This window comes from Engraulis encrasicolus, chromosome 14 (genome assembly GCF_034702125.1).
Source record: "Engraulis encrasicolus isolate BLACKSEA-1 chromosome 14, IST_EnEncr_1.0, whole genome shotgun sequence".
In the NCBI taxonomy this organism is placed as follows: Eukaryota; Metazoa; Chordata; class Actinopteri; order Clupeiformes; family Engraulidae; genus Engraulis; species Engraulis encrasicolus.
In genome coordinates, this window is record NC_085870.1 from 39,428,571 (window position 1) to 39,439,328 (window position 10,758).

The window sequence follows — 10,758 nt, forward strand, 5'->3', positions numbered from 1 at the left end:
GTACCATGCTCAGGGTACCTGTCATCGAGGAGGATGGGGAGAGCACTGGTTAATTACTACCCCCACCAACCTGGCGGGTCGGGAGTCGAACCGGCAACCTTTGGGATACAAGTCTGACGCCCTAACCGCTTACCCATGACTGAACCATGGATGAACCATATAAATAAAATAATAATACTGAAAATAAATACATAAACAAACAAACAAATAAATAAATAAAGCACTACCTAAGTAAAGTTAACTAAATCCTAACCTTTTTAGTCTTGCGAACATCCTACAGCTTTGAGTACCCCCTCACTGCATGCTATATGTCTCTCTCTCTGTCCCTGTGACTGTGCTCAATACATATGTTATTATTACATCTTTTCATGTACCCCGCCTGTTCTCGTGTACCTCTGTACTAGTGTGTCACAGCCGATGGTGCCTAGGTTGTGCAGGGTTCCACCTGGAAACCGGGGGGCACTGGGAGGTTGTTTCTCTGTTTTCTTTCAAATGCAGCTGCTGATTGGATGACCCTGATTGTGCTGGCCTTTAAAACCACTCCCATTCTCTCACGCTCTCTGTTTGTCCGCCTGTGAGAACTGACCAAGTGGCCCACATAAACATCGTAGTGAGCTGTAGGTCTGGTTGAGGTGGTTCTGCTCCTTCTCCTTCTCTCTGTACTTGCCTGTCTGCTTGGCCTGGTTAAAAAATAAATGTGTTAAATGTAACCCGCTTGTCTGTCCCTTCTGTGGCATGGTCTTGAGCCATACTGTGACAAGTGGTAGCCTACACATACCCCTGGTTGGGAATCACCGCCATACTTTTCCTCTCATTCTTGACGGCCACAGACTGAAGACGCTATGGATGGATGGATGGATGGATGGATGGATGGATGGATGGATGGATGGATGGATGGAGGATGAATGGATGGATGGATGGATGGATGGAGGATGAATGAGGTGATGTGAGGCCAGTGTGGCATATATTTTGGATGGAGGTAAGGAAAACACCCACTATCCTCTCAGCTGCTCTCACCTCTCAGTGCAGCTTTTTCTAGTACACAGTGCAGGTGAAGTGAATGTAGAGTAAAGCAGAGTAGAGTAGAGGGAAAGTTGGGCAGCTGATCAGGATGCTGTCTATGGCAGAATGTGTGTGTGTGTGTGTGTGTGTGTGTGTGTGTGTGTGTGTGTGTGTGTGTGTGTGTGTGTGTGTGTGTGTGTGTGTGTGTGTGTGTGTGTGTGTGTGTGTGTGTGAGTTTGTGCAGGGCCGGATTAACACACTGGCTAGATATGGCTGCAGCCAAGGGGCCCCCAACTGTCAGGGCCCCCCTGATTGCCCAAAAGTGAAAAAAGCAGAATTATGAATTATGCAGAAAGATGCAATATTAGAAAATTCATCCATTGTGTTGAGTACAGTTGGTAGACATGATATCCTGATTTTTTAGCTCCTAATTATGGCACTGTCTACGTAAATTTTTTTTGGCGAAATTTGCCTTCTGGGGGCCCCCACAACAACCTGTAGCCTAGGGGGCCCAGGTCATCTTAATCCGGCCCTGTGTGTGTGTGTGTGTGTGTGTGTGTGTGTGTGTGTGTGTGTGTGTGTGTGTGTGTGTGTGTGTGTGTGTGTGTGTGTGTGTGTTCAGACGGGAGCAAACAATCATGTGGAAATTACCTGCTGTGTGTGTGATAAAGAAATGATGCATTTCTTAGATGCAATTTCATGCATTTTAATGCATTTCAATCAACAGGTGTCCGGCTTAATGTTGTGCCAGTTGCCAGAGTGGACAAGACGGACGTCTGGACACCCTAGAGTAGAGTAGAGTAGAGTAACTTTATTGATCCCCAGGGGGAAATTCAGGAATTCATGTGTGTGTGTGTGTGTGTGTGTGTGTGTGTGTGTGTGTGTGTGTGTGTGTGTGTGTGTGTGTGTGTGTGTGTGTGTGTGTGTGTGTGTGTGTGTGAAATTACAGTCCTTTCTGTGATACTGCTTTGCACATCAAACTGTGCCTTTGGAACAGTTTATGACTAGGCCTAGGCCAATGCCATAGGCCTAAATGTGATTAAAATGTTTTCGTGCTGTCTCTTATTAATCTAAAATGGGCTCATCAACCTACTGATATTCTGCATACTGATTGAAGAACTCAAAGCCGTCTGTCGAGGCTGCGATGGGATGGGATAGGTCGGATAGGCCTGTAGCAACCCCATGTGAGTAGGCTGCCGGATGTGAGTGCCCGGATATCCGCCCGAGTATTTCCGGATATCCGCCCGAGTATTTACGGCTGTTTCCGGGTATCTGGCCCTATATTTACGACAGTTTTACCTCAGCTACTCGACCCCGGTCCGATTTGAGTCTGCCAGGATGGAAGGGAGTGCGACTACCGGCGCGGAGACATCTGGAAGCTGTCAGTTGTACGAAAACATAAAAACGTTTTTAGAGACGGGGCGAGTGTTGCCCCTCTGTGGGAAGCAGGAAAAGTGGAAGGTCCGCCGCTCATCGAAGCGGTTCATAGTGAAAGGTAACCCTAATTTCATCAGAGTTGGAGATCTTTCCAGTTCATGTCAGTTGCTGTCATTAGTTTTCTGATATTCTTGATACGATGGCGCGCCAAAGGAGATTATGTGCGATCGATGTTGTTAGCCTTCTCTGTTTTGTCAGTGTCGTTTGTCAGAGTTGTCACTTGATGCTCACTTGGAATGCTTGTAAGAAACTCTGATGCAGTTCATGACAACTTCACGTAGCCTAATAAGAGTGTCTAAATACGACATACCTTTTCCATGTTTTAATAGATGGTCGCTTATTTTACATCGGGCCGAGGCGGCAGTACATGCGGCTGGTAATAACCAGCGACGCGGAGAAAGACGCTGTGTTAAACGAGTGTCACAACCTGCCTGGGTCTGGCAACCACCGCAAGTTCAGGGGTACGCGAAACAAGGCCATTTCTGGGTATTTCTGGGATGGCCAGGCGAAGGACATCGAGAACTGGGTAAGTACTGTTGATTTCATTTCATATAGTCACTTCAGGGGTACCCGAAATAAGGCCATCTCTGGGTATTTCTAGGATGGTCAGGCGAAGGACATGGGTAAGTAGGCTACTGTTGATTTCATTTCATATAGGCTAGTCACTAACACATGTGATTGTGGCTTCATCTAGCAATCTAAGTGTAAGCATGTACTAATTTTAAAGTACCAGTTCTGTCAATTTCAATATGCTGATGTATTGCTCACGCTAACCTTGACTTGTCAGTGCCCGGTGATGTTGCAAGGGCTCAGCCCTTTCCGAAATCTGAGCTATTCTAATGGGGGCTATTTTAAAATCACTGTTTGTTAGTTGTCTGCTGATGTTGCATAACCTTTTGGATGTTATTGGGAATAAATCCATTTGTTTTTTATGTAAACAAACACCTGGCTCCATTGCAATGACTAGGATCTCGGAAAGGCTGAATTAAAAAATAAACATTCTCTGGTACTGACAAGTCCAGGGTAGTGAGAGCATTAACAGTATGTTGATATTGGCTGAACTTATCATTTAATACAGCTACTGACATTCACGTTTTAAACTTATATGTTACTTTTTAGGGGCAGTGGTGGCTCAGGTGATAGAGGAGACTGTTCGGCAGCCCCGCTCTGTCTGACCCCATCAATGTGTCCTTGGCTAAGATACTTCACCCCGAATTGCTCCTGGTGGCAGGGTGGTACCCTGCATGGCAGCCACTGCCACCGGTGTGTGAATGGGAAGAAAGTGAGGCATACAATGTAACGATCTTTGAGTGCTCGAAAGAGTGTAAAGGTGCTATACAAATGTAGTCCATTTAGCTTTTTTTACCATTTAGTGTTTGGAGCCAAAGAGAGGGGTCTGGGTCTTTTCATTTGGGGAGGGAAGCTAATGAAACTTCTTCCAGGCGTTGTCGTGATGAGGGCCGCAAAAGAGAGACACCAGCAGGTTACGTGACAAAGCTGGGGACGGGCACATCAAAATGCCTCTTACTGGAAGATGCGCAGCGACAGGTTGCAACTGTGTTAATCTTGACTTTTCCCATGACAGGGTCTGCTGGTATGCATGATGTTATGGTTATGGAGGGGGCTACAGTACCACTCGGGGTCTTATGTGCCGAGGTGGTGGACTACGGCCTAATCAGATAGCTTTTCCTCTAGGCTGAACTGGTGAATTGCCTTGATGGAGAGGGGCTGAGGGGGTGACACAAGTGGTGCTATGTAGCCTCGTGGAGGCTTGTGTGTGTTTGTGTGTGCGTGCATGCGTGCATGCGTGCGTGCATGCGTGCGTGCGTATGTGAATTAATAATCCAAAGCACCTCCCTACAGAACCAGGGAAGATGAACCAGGGAGCCCTGTTGGATGTGGAAATATGTGTGTATGAAGGGGTTTGTGCAAGGCCACCCCGGGGCACTGAAACAGGGCTAGGGCCTGTGCTGTGGATGGCTGATGGTCTATGTGGATGTTTGTGATTCATTAAGGCACAACAGGTAATGGATGTCAGACACAGGACTGACATGAAGCAGTTGTGCGTCACAAGATGAAGATGACCAGATAAAAAGACCCGACTGATTCCAGTTTGTACAAACGGACATAATTTTGGTTACATTCTTTAGTGAAATTATGTTGCTATATAATCAATGGGTTCAGGGAGATTCAGTGTCCATCTTTGTTGACGCTAGGGCAAGATAAATTTGAACCCAGAGCTCTGTATTTCATGCTTTATTCACAGACATGTTTCTACAGGAGAAAATAAATAATCTTTGAATTTGAACTGAACTTCAAGTTGTCGGCTCTACTCCTTTCCATGTGGGTGGTTTTTAAGTGGCAGGTGCCATCAGTACTATATTCAGAGTTTCATTCAGTTACATCTTGTATGCCTTGTTCCTCAGGGGTATTGTGTCTGATTTTGTCGTCACACAGTTAAATATTCTTGTTGGGTGACTTGATTTTAAGTTGAAAGTCACATGTGTGTTCTTATTATTTGTCTAAGGTGAGATGCTGTCATAAGTGTCAGCTGGACGACCCGATTCAGACGGATGCCCCAGCCCTGCATCCTATAAAGGTAGTGAGTGAGTTTCTATTCACACAATGTGTGTTACTTTTCTGTATCCTTCTGCAAAATATAGGTTATATCAATATGAGGCATTTTTACAGGTCAGTGAACCCTGGACAGTCATCGGACTGGACCTTGTTGGTCCCCTGAAGGAAACTTTGAGGGGCCACAAGTACATTATGTCCATGACAGACCTCTACACAAAATGGGTTGCTGCTGCCCCTCTGAGATCGAAGACGGCGTGGGAGGTATGCGGAGCATTAATTAAAAAATTATACTCATTTGGCATGGTGCAAAAAATAATCACGGACCAAGGCAAGGAGTTCGTGAATGAGGTGAGAAGCTTTTTACATCAGTAACAGCATTGGTGTCTGCATCAGTAAAACTGCCTTCAATCCTTTTTTAGGTGCTGCCCTTCTGGCCCATTTACAAACGCGTGGCTCATTGTATTTCTCCCTGAAGGAAAATTCATGGAACCATAATCTTTTTACATCATTTGTCCACAGGTAAATGAGAAAATATTTGAAATGCTTCGCATAAAACATTCCGTCTCCAGTGCCTATCATCCCCGGATTAATGGCCAGGTAATTTACAATATACTGTATATGTGTGTGTATGTATTTTTTTTTTTTTTTTATGTCATGTCGTGCATAGAATGTATGCAAAAAAAAAATTACTGCTCTTTTTATTTATGTGAAGGATGAACGCATGAACCAGAACATCAAGCGCGCCCTCCGCAAATATGTCAATGATGCCCATGATGACTGGGACCTCCATCTCGATGCAGTCATCTATGGCATAAACACCACTCTGCAGGTTGCCATTCGCTCTATCTTTTTTTCTGTTTCCTGTTGTCTATTTATAATCCTAATGGAAATGTGCTATGTGTCTAGGCATCCACGAGGCATACACCATTCTTTTTAATGTATCACCGCCACCCATTGCTGCCTGAGGTCCTGAACGCCTGTCCCCTGGCAGAATTTGAGATGGGCAAGCCTGACGACGAAGTGGACGATGTGGTCAACAAAATGAAGGCAGTTAATGAGAAGGTCAGTTCTTTAAGACAGTAGGTGATGATCAGATTAGGAGGTGTGTTTTACCCAGTCCTACAATGACTTTTCTATTATGTCTGCTACTACGGTATTGTAGGTTTTGCAGAACATCGAAAGGGCGCAACAACGCCAGATGAAGGGCTTTGCCACCCGCAAAGGCAAAAAATTGCCAGTCCGCCCTATTGGTGTTGGGGATGAGGTGCTGGTGGTGAATAACCCCCGTAACAAGTCCCTTAAAGAAGGACTGTCCGCCCGCCACAGAGGGCCATATACGGTTGTGGGCCTGACCGCAAAAGGTGTTGCCACAGTGACAACAGGGCAAGGGACAAAGCAAAAACGTAATATTGCACGTCTCAAGCCATATCAACGACAGGAGGGTAAGAGTTATCTTGTCTGTTGAAGCTTAATCTGTGGAGTTGATGGGTGATATGCATGTCATGACATTACTTAATTTTACTTAATGACATTCTCTTTTATTAATGTTTTGTTGGTGTGTTAGCAGGTCACGATTTCCAAAGGCTGGCAGTCTACCATGACCATGGTTATAGTTCCTGCTGCCTGCAGCAGGACTATGGATATGCCTGGTTGGGTGCCAAATGGGCAAAAGACACAGGCCCTCTTCAGGATGCCCTGGCAAGTGACTTCTAAAACGATATTTTGTTATTTAATTATTACTGTGTATATTTTTTGTCACTGACTTATAGTACTGGCGTGCTGTGTGTTAATTATGGCTTATTCATGTCAGTGGCAGTCATGGGTAAGTGGTTAGGGCGTCAGACTTGTATCCCAAAGGTTGCCGGTTAGACTCCCAACCCGCCAGATTGGTGGGGGGAGTAATTAACCAGTGCTCTCCGCCATCCTCCTCCATGACTGAGGTACCCTGAGCATGGTACCGTCCCGTCACACTGCTCCCTTGGGTCGCCATCGGGGGCTGCCCACTTGCACGGGTGAGACATAAATGCTATTTCATTGTGTGCAGTGTTCACTTGTGTGCTGTGGCGTGTTGTGTCGCAATGACAAAGGGAGTTTGAGTTTCCCAATTGGCCTTATCCTTGCAATAACTCTGATATGCATTGTAGCTGAAATATGTCCTGGACACCAGCCGCCCAGGCAATGAACTCCTCACCAAAGAGGGAGATGTCTGCCTTCTCCGTGAGGATTTCCTAAGCCTGGGTCTCAACAGGTGCATGGACTCAACCGTGAGTATGACCTTTTGAAAATGTAGGTATCCTACATTATAACCAGACCGCAAGGATTATGAGTGTGTTTTCTTTTTAGATTGGAAATGCCTGCCTGAAGCTGGTGCGCGAGGCTGCTCTAAAGCATGTAAATCTGGTTTTGATTAATTTATTTATTTTTCTAAATCTTTAGTGCATGTGTTAAGACTGTCTATTTTGTTAGAAGCGGTTATCAGTATATGTCTCTGAGCAGGGAAAAGATGTCCATATTGTGGACATGTTTGCTGTCCCTACCTGGAAAATGGATGTGGACCCCCTGTCCAATCTGCCGGTGAGTGTCTTTGCAGAAGTATGTGTATGTTTTTGTATGTATACACTTCCTCCAACATTCTGACCATGTGTACGCATCTTTCCATATCAATGCCCCATAGGACAGTAAGTGTGTATGTCTGTCTGCAAAATTATTCCCAAACAGGACGATGTGCGGTCAAGGGATGCTATCCTTTTTCCTGCTTGGAGTAGGCAACCAGGCCAAGTGGATCACTACTTGCTATGTGTTGAGTGAACATTTGAGTATTTCAGACCCATTTCTGCCCCCTTTAATAATTTACAATTAGCCATGTTGATGGGTGACACCAAATGTATGTCTGCAGGTGTTAAAAGTTCAAGACCGACAGATCCTCTTCTTGGACTCTCTTCTTCCTCAAGGTTTTGGAGATGAGGCATACAGAGCAATATTTAGGTTTATAGATGGGCCTAGTTGGCCTACTTCCACATATATTTTCAAAGTGTTTCAAGCCTTGTTCTATGGCTTTAGGTTTTCAAGCCTTGTTCTATGGGCAGTCATGGGGTTAGCGGTTAAGCTGTCAGAATTGTAGCCCAAAGGTTCGGCTCCTGATGCAACAGTTGATGGGGTCCTGTCCCACTGCACTGCTCCCTAGGGCTGCCCCCATGCACGGGTGAGGTGAGGTAATTTTGTGTGAAGGGAGCACTGTGTGCTGTGCAATGCTGTGTCACAATGACGATGGGAGTGTCACAGGTGTGGTTTCATCTTTGGTTTCTTTCACTTTTATGGCTACAGGTTTTTGAGCCTTGTTCTACGGCTTCAGGTTTTCATGTAAGCCTTGTTCTGTAGTTTCAGTCTGTTCTCAACTGATTTTATTGTTCTATTTTAGGAACATTTCACAGTCCATTCAGCCAGGGCAATGGACTGAGAAGACTGGCTGTGACTTCGACGTAAATATTTAAAATCAAGCTTTTATAGGTGTTGTTGACACATTGTTACTGTATGTGTTTCCGTATCGATTGTACTTTAGTTACGCCCCCATCATATTCACAGTCTGACACTTTGTTATTCAGGGTTTCCCACAACAAACCGGCGGAGTGAACTGTGGAATCTTCATGCTAATGGTAAAATTCAAGTTTTAGCTGGTTCGGATACACTTCAGATGTGTCTTAATATGTATGCTGCCTAATATACATACAGCCGCGGGGGAAAATAAGAGACCACTTTCATAATTTCAAAGTGGTGTCTTAATATTTCCAGCGGCTGTATGTACATCTTGTAAATCACTGTTTGTGTTCTCTTTTTCCCTTTGTTTTGTAGTATGCGCTCAGCTTTTGCACTAGCACTCCGTTCAACTTCTCAGAGGTAAATTGTATATTCATCATTGGAAGACATCATTTACATTGTCCATAGTCTTCACAGATACAAATGTTCACAGTGGTTTCACACAATTGGTTTTATGTAGGGGGACATGCCATCTCTTAGGAAATGGTGGTGTTTGGAGGTCATGGAGAGGTTCTCCATTGAAGGGTAGGACCATTTAAACGTGGATAGACATTTTCACACTTATTTTTGACGTTACATTACTACATGTAGTATACATTGGTTTTCTATGCAGACACGGATATCGCTTCGCGTTTTGGACGCAGGAGGCGAAAGACCTGCTCTGCGGGAGGCTGGAGCCCCTTTACAGGCTGCCTCGTAGGAGAGTCAAGGTACATATGGCCAAACTAGAGTTGTGAAAAGTAAATCCATGGTACAACACTTGCCCATGATATTTCATAGATGTTGGATGGAAAGACTTAAGTGTGTGTGCGCACACCTGACCCTTTACTATCAATTTTTGTGTATCTCTCTTTCAACCAGGTGACTGAAAAGGACCAGAGGGAGGCCGAGAACATGCCAACGGTAAGAAAGTTGGCATGAAATTGGCATGTTCAAAGTGTTTTTAGGTCTCAGGGGTGTGTTTTATTTGTTTTATCTGCTTTTATTGTGTATTTTATGCTTTTATTGCCTTTTACTATTCTTTTATTATTAATGTGAAATCAAATATTAGGCTGAGGAACCCTTAACCCTTATACCTACATTGTGAAAATCTTTCAATTTCCCTTTCGTTTTTATGTTTTTGTTTATTGTCTTATTTGTGTTTGTTTGCTTTGTGTGCTGTGCTTTGCTGTGCAATTATTATTTATTTCCTTTGTTTCCAGTGTGTTTCTTTTCTTATTTGTGTTGATTTTCTTTGCTTGCTGTGCCTCGTTTGCTGTGATTTGGTGTGCAATTTATTATTTATTTCTATTATTTGGAGTTTGTTCATTTTCTTATTTGTGTTGCCTTTCTTTGCTTGCTGTGCTTCTGTCTGCTATTCTTTATTTCCTTTGCATGGAGTTTGTTTATTTCCGTAGTCTTAGTTTCGTAGTTTTAGTTTTCTTTGCTTAGTTTGCTGTGCAGGAAGTTCATAATGTAGTTTCATATTAACAATTACTGTCCGCCTCTTCGTGTTACGCGTTCCTCAGCCTAATGCTTGCTTGCACAGCTTAACTACCTCATCTGAATCTAATTGCCAGTGTTTTTCCGGTTTGCACATAATATACTTCTGGCACAATTGACTGAATAATGTTGAACCTACTAACCGTTTCAATTGTTCCTTGTGCTTCAAGTTCAGTGTTTCCAGATGTACGATAATTGTCGTATTTGTATCATTTTGTCCATTTTGTCCTCGGTACGATCAAAAAAACATGACTTATGATAATTCCAGAGTTGATGTCTTGAAACAAAACTCTGGGTCTTGTATGATCGTTTCCTCCTAAAAACAACCCCAAAAAGATCATGTTGAGGTTTTGGTATAATTCAGCATTTTCCATCTGGCAACACTGTTCAGGTTTGCAATGTGTACTATACATTTTAATATCCAAGTGTAACTGTGCTTTTATGATTCGCCTGCCTACTCTGCACATTTAGAATGTTTATACAAGAAGAAGAAGAAGAAAATAAAAGAAAGTATATGTTTTACAACAGCTGTGTCCTCACGTTCTTTCAAACCTGCAGGGTTTTTTTTGTGTGTACAGTAGCCCTAGTGATGTCTCACTCTTATTGTGACTGGCATTGTCAAAGTTTTGACCTGTGTAACATCCCCGGTTAGTTACACACGGACAAGATTTTCAGAAGTTAGACACTTGTTGATTCTTTTTCATCAGTTATGGTGGAATTTCAAAT

The 10,758-nt window shown here is 43.8% G+C and overlaps 2 long non-coding RNA genes across 3 annotated transcripts; both read left to right on the forward strand.

The window, feature by feature from the left end:
* The first annotated feature begins 5,764 nt into the window (after positions 1 to 5,764).
* Positions 5,765 to 6,334, forward strand: LOC134463308 (uncharacterized). Its single transcript, XR_010037716.1, has 3 exons — positions 5,765 to 5,845; positions 5,923 to 6,078; positions 6,179 to 6,334. It is a non-coding gene; the product is annotated as an uncharacterized LOC134463308 (long non-coding RNA).
* Positions 6,335 to 8,190: 1,856 nt separating this feature from the next.
* LOC134463309 (uncharacterized) lies at positions 8,191 to 9,157 on the forward strand. 2 transcript variants are annotated; one of them, XR_010037718.1, is made up of 4 exons: positions 8,191 to 8,495; positions 8,619 to 8,669; positions 8,866 to 8,910; positions 9,011 to 9,157. It is a non-coding gene; the product is annotated as an uncharacterized LOC134463309 (long non-coding RNA). The 2 variants fall into 2 exon arrangements; XR_010037717.1 differs by having other exon boundaries at positions 8,191 to 8,669.
* The last annotated feature ends 1,601 nt before the right edge of the window (positions 9,158 to 10,758 follow it).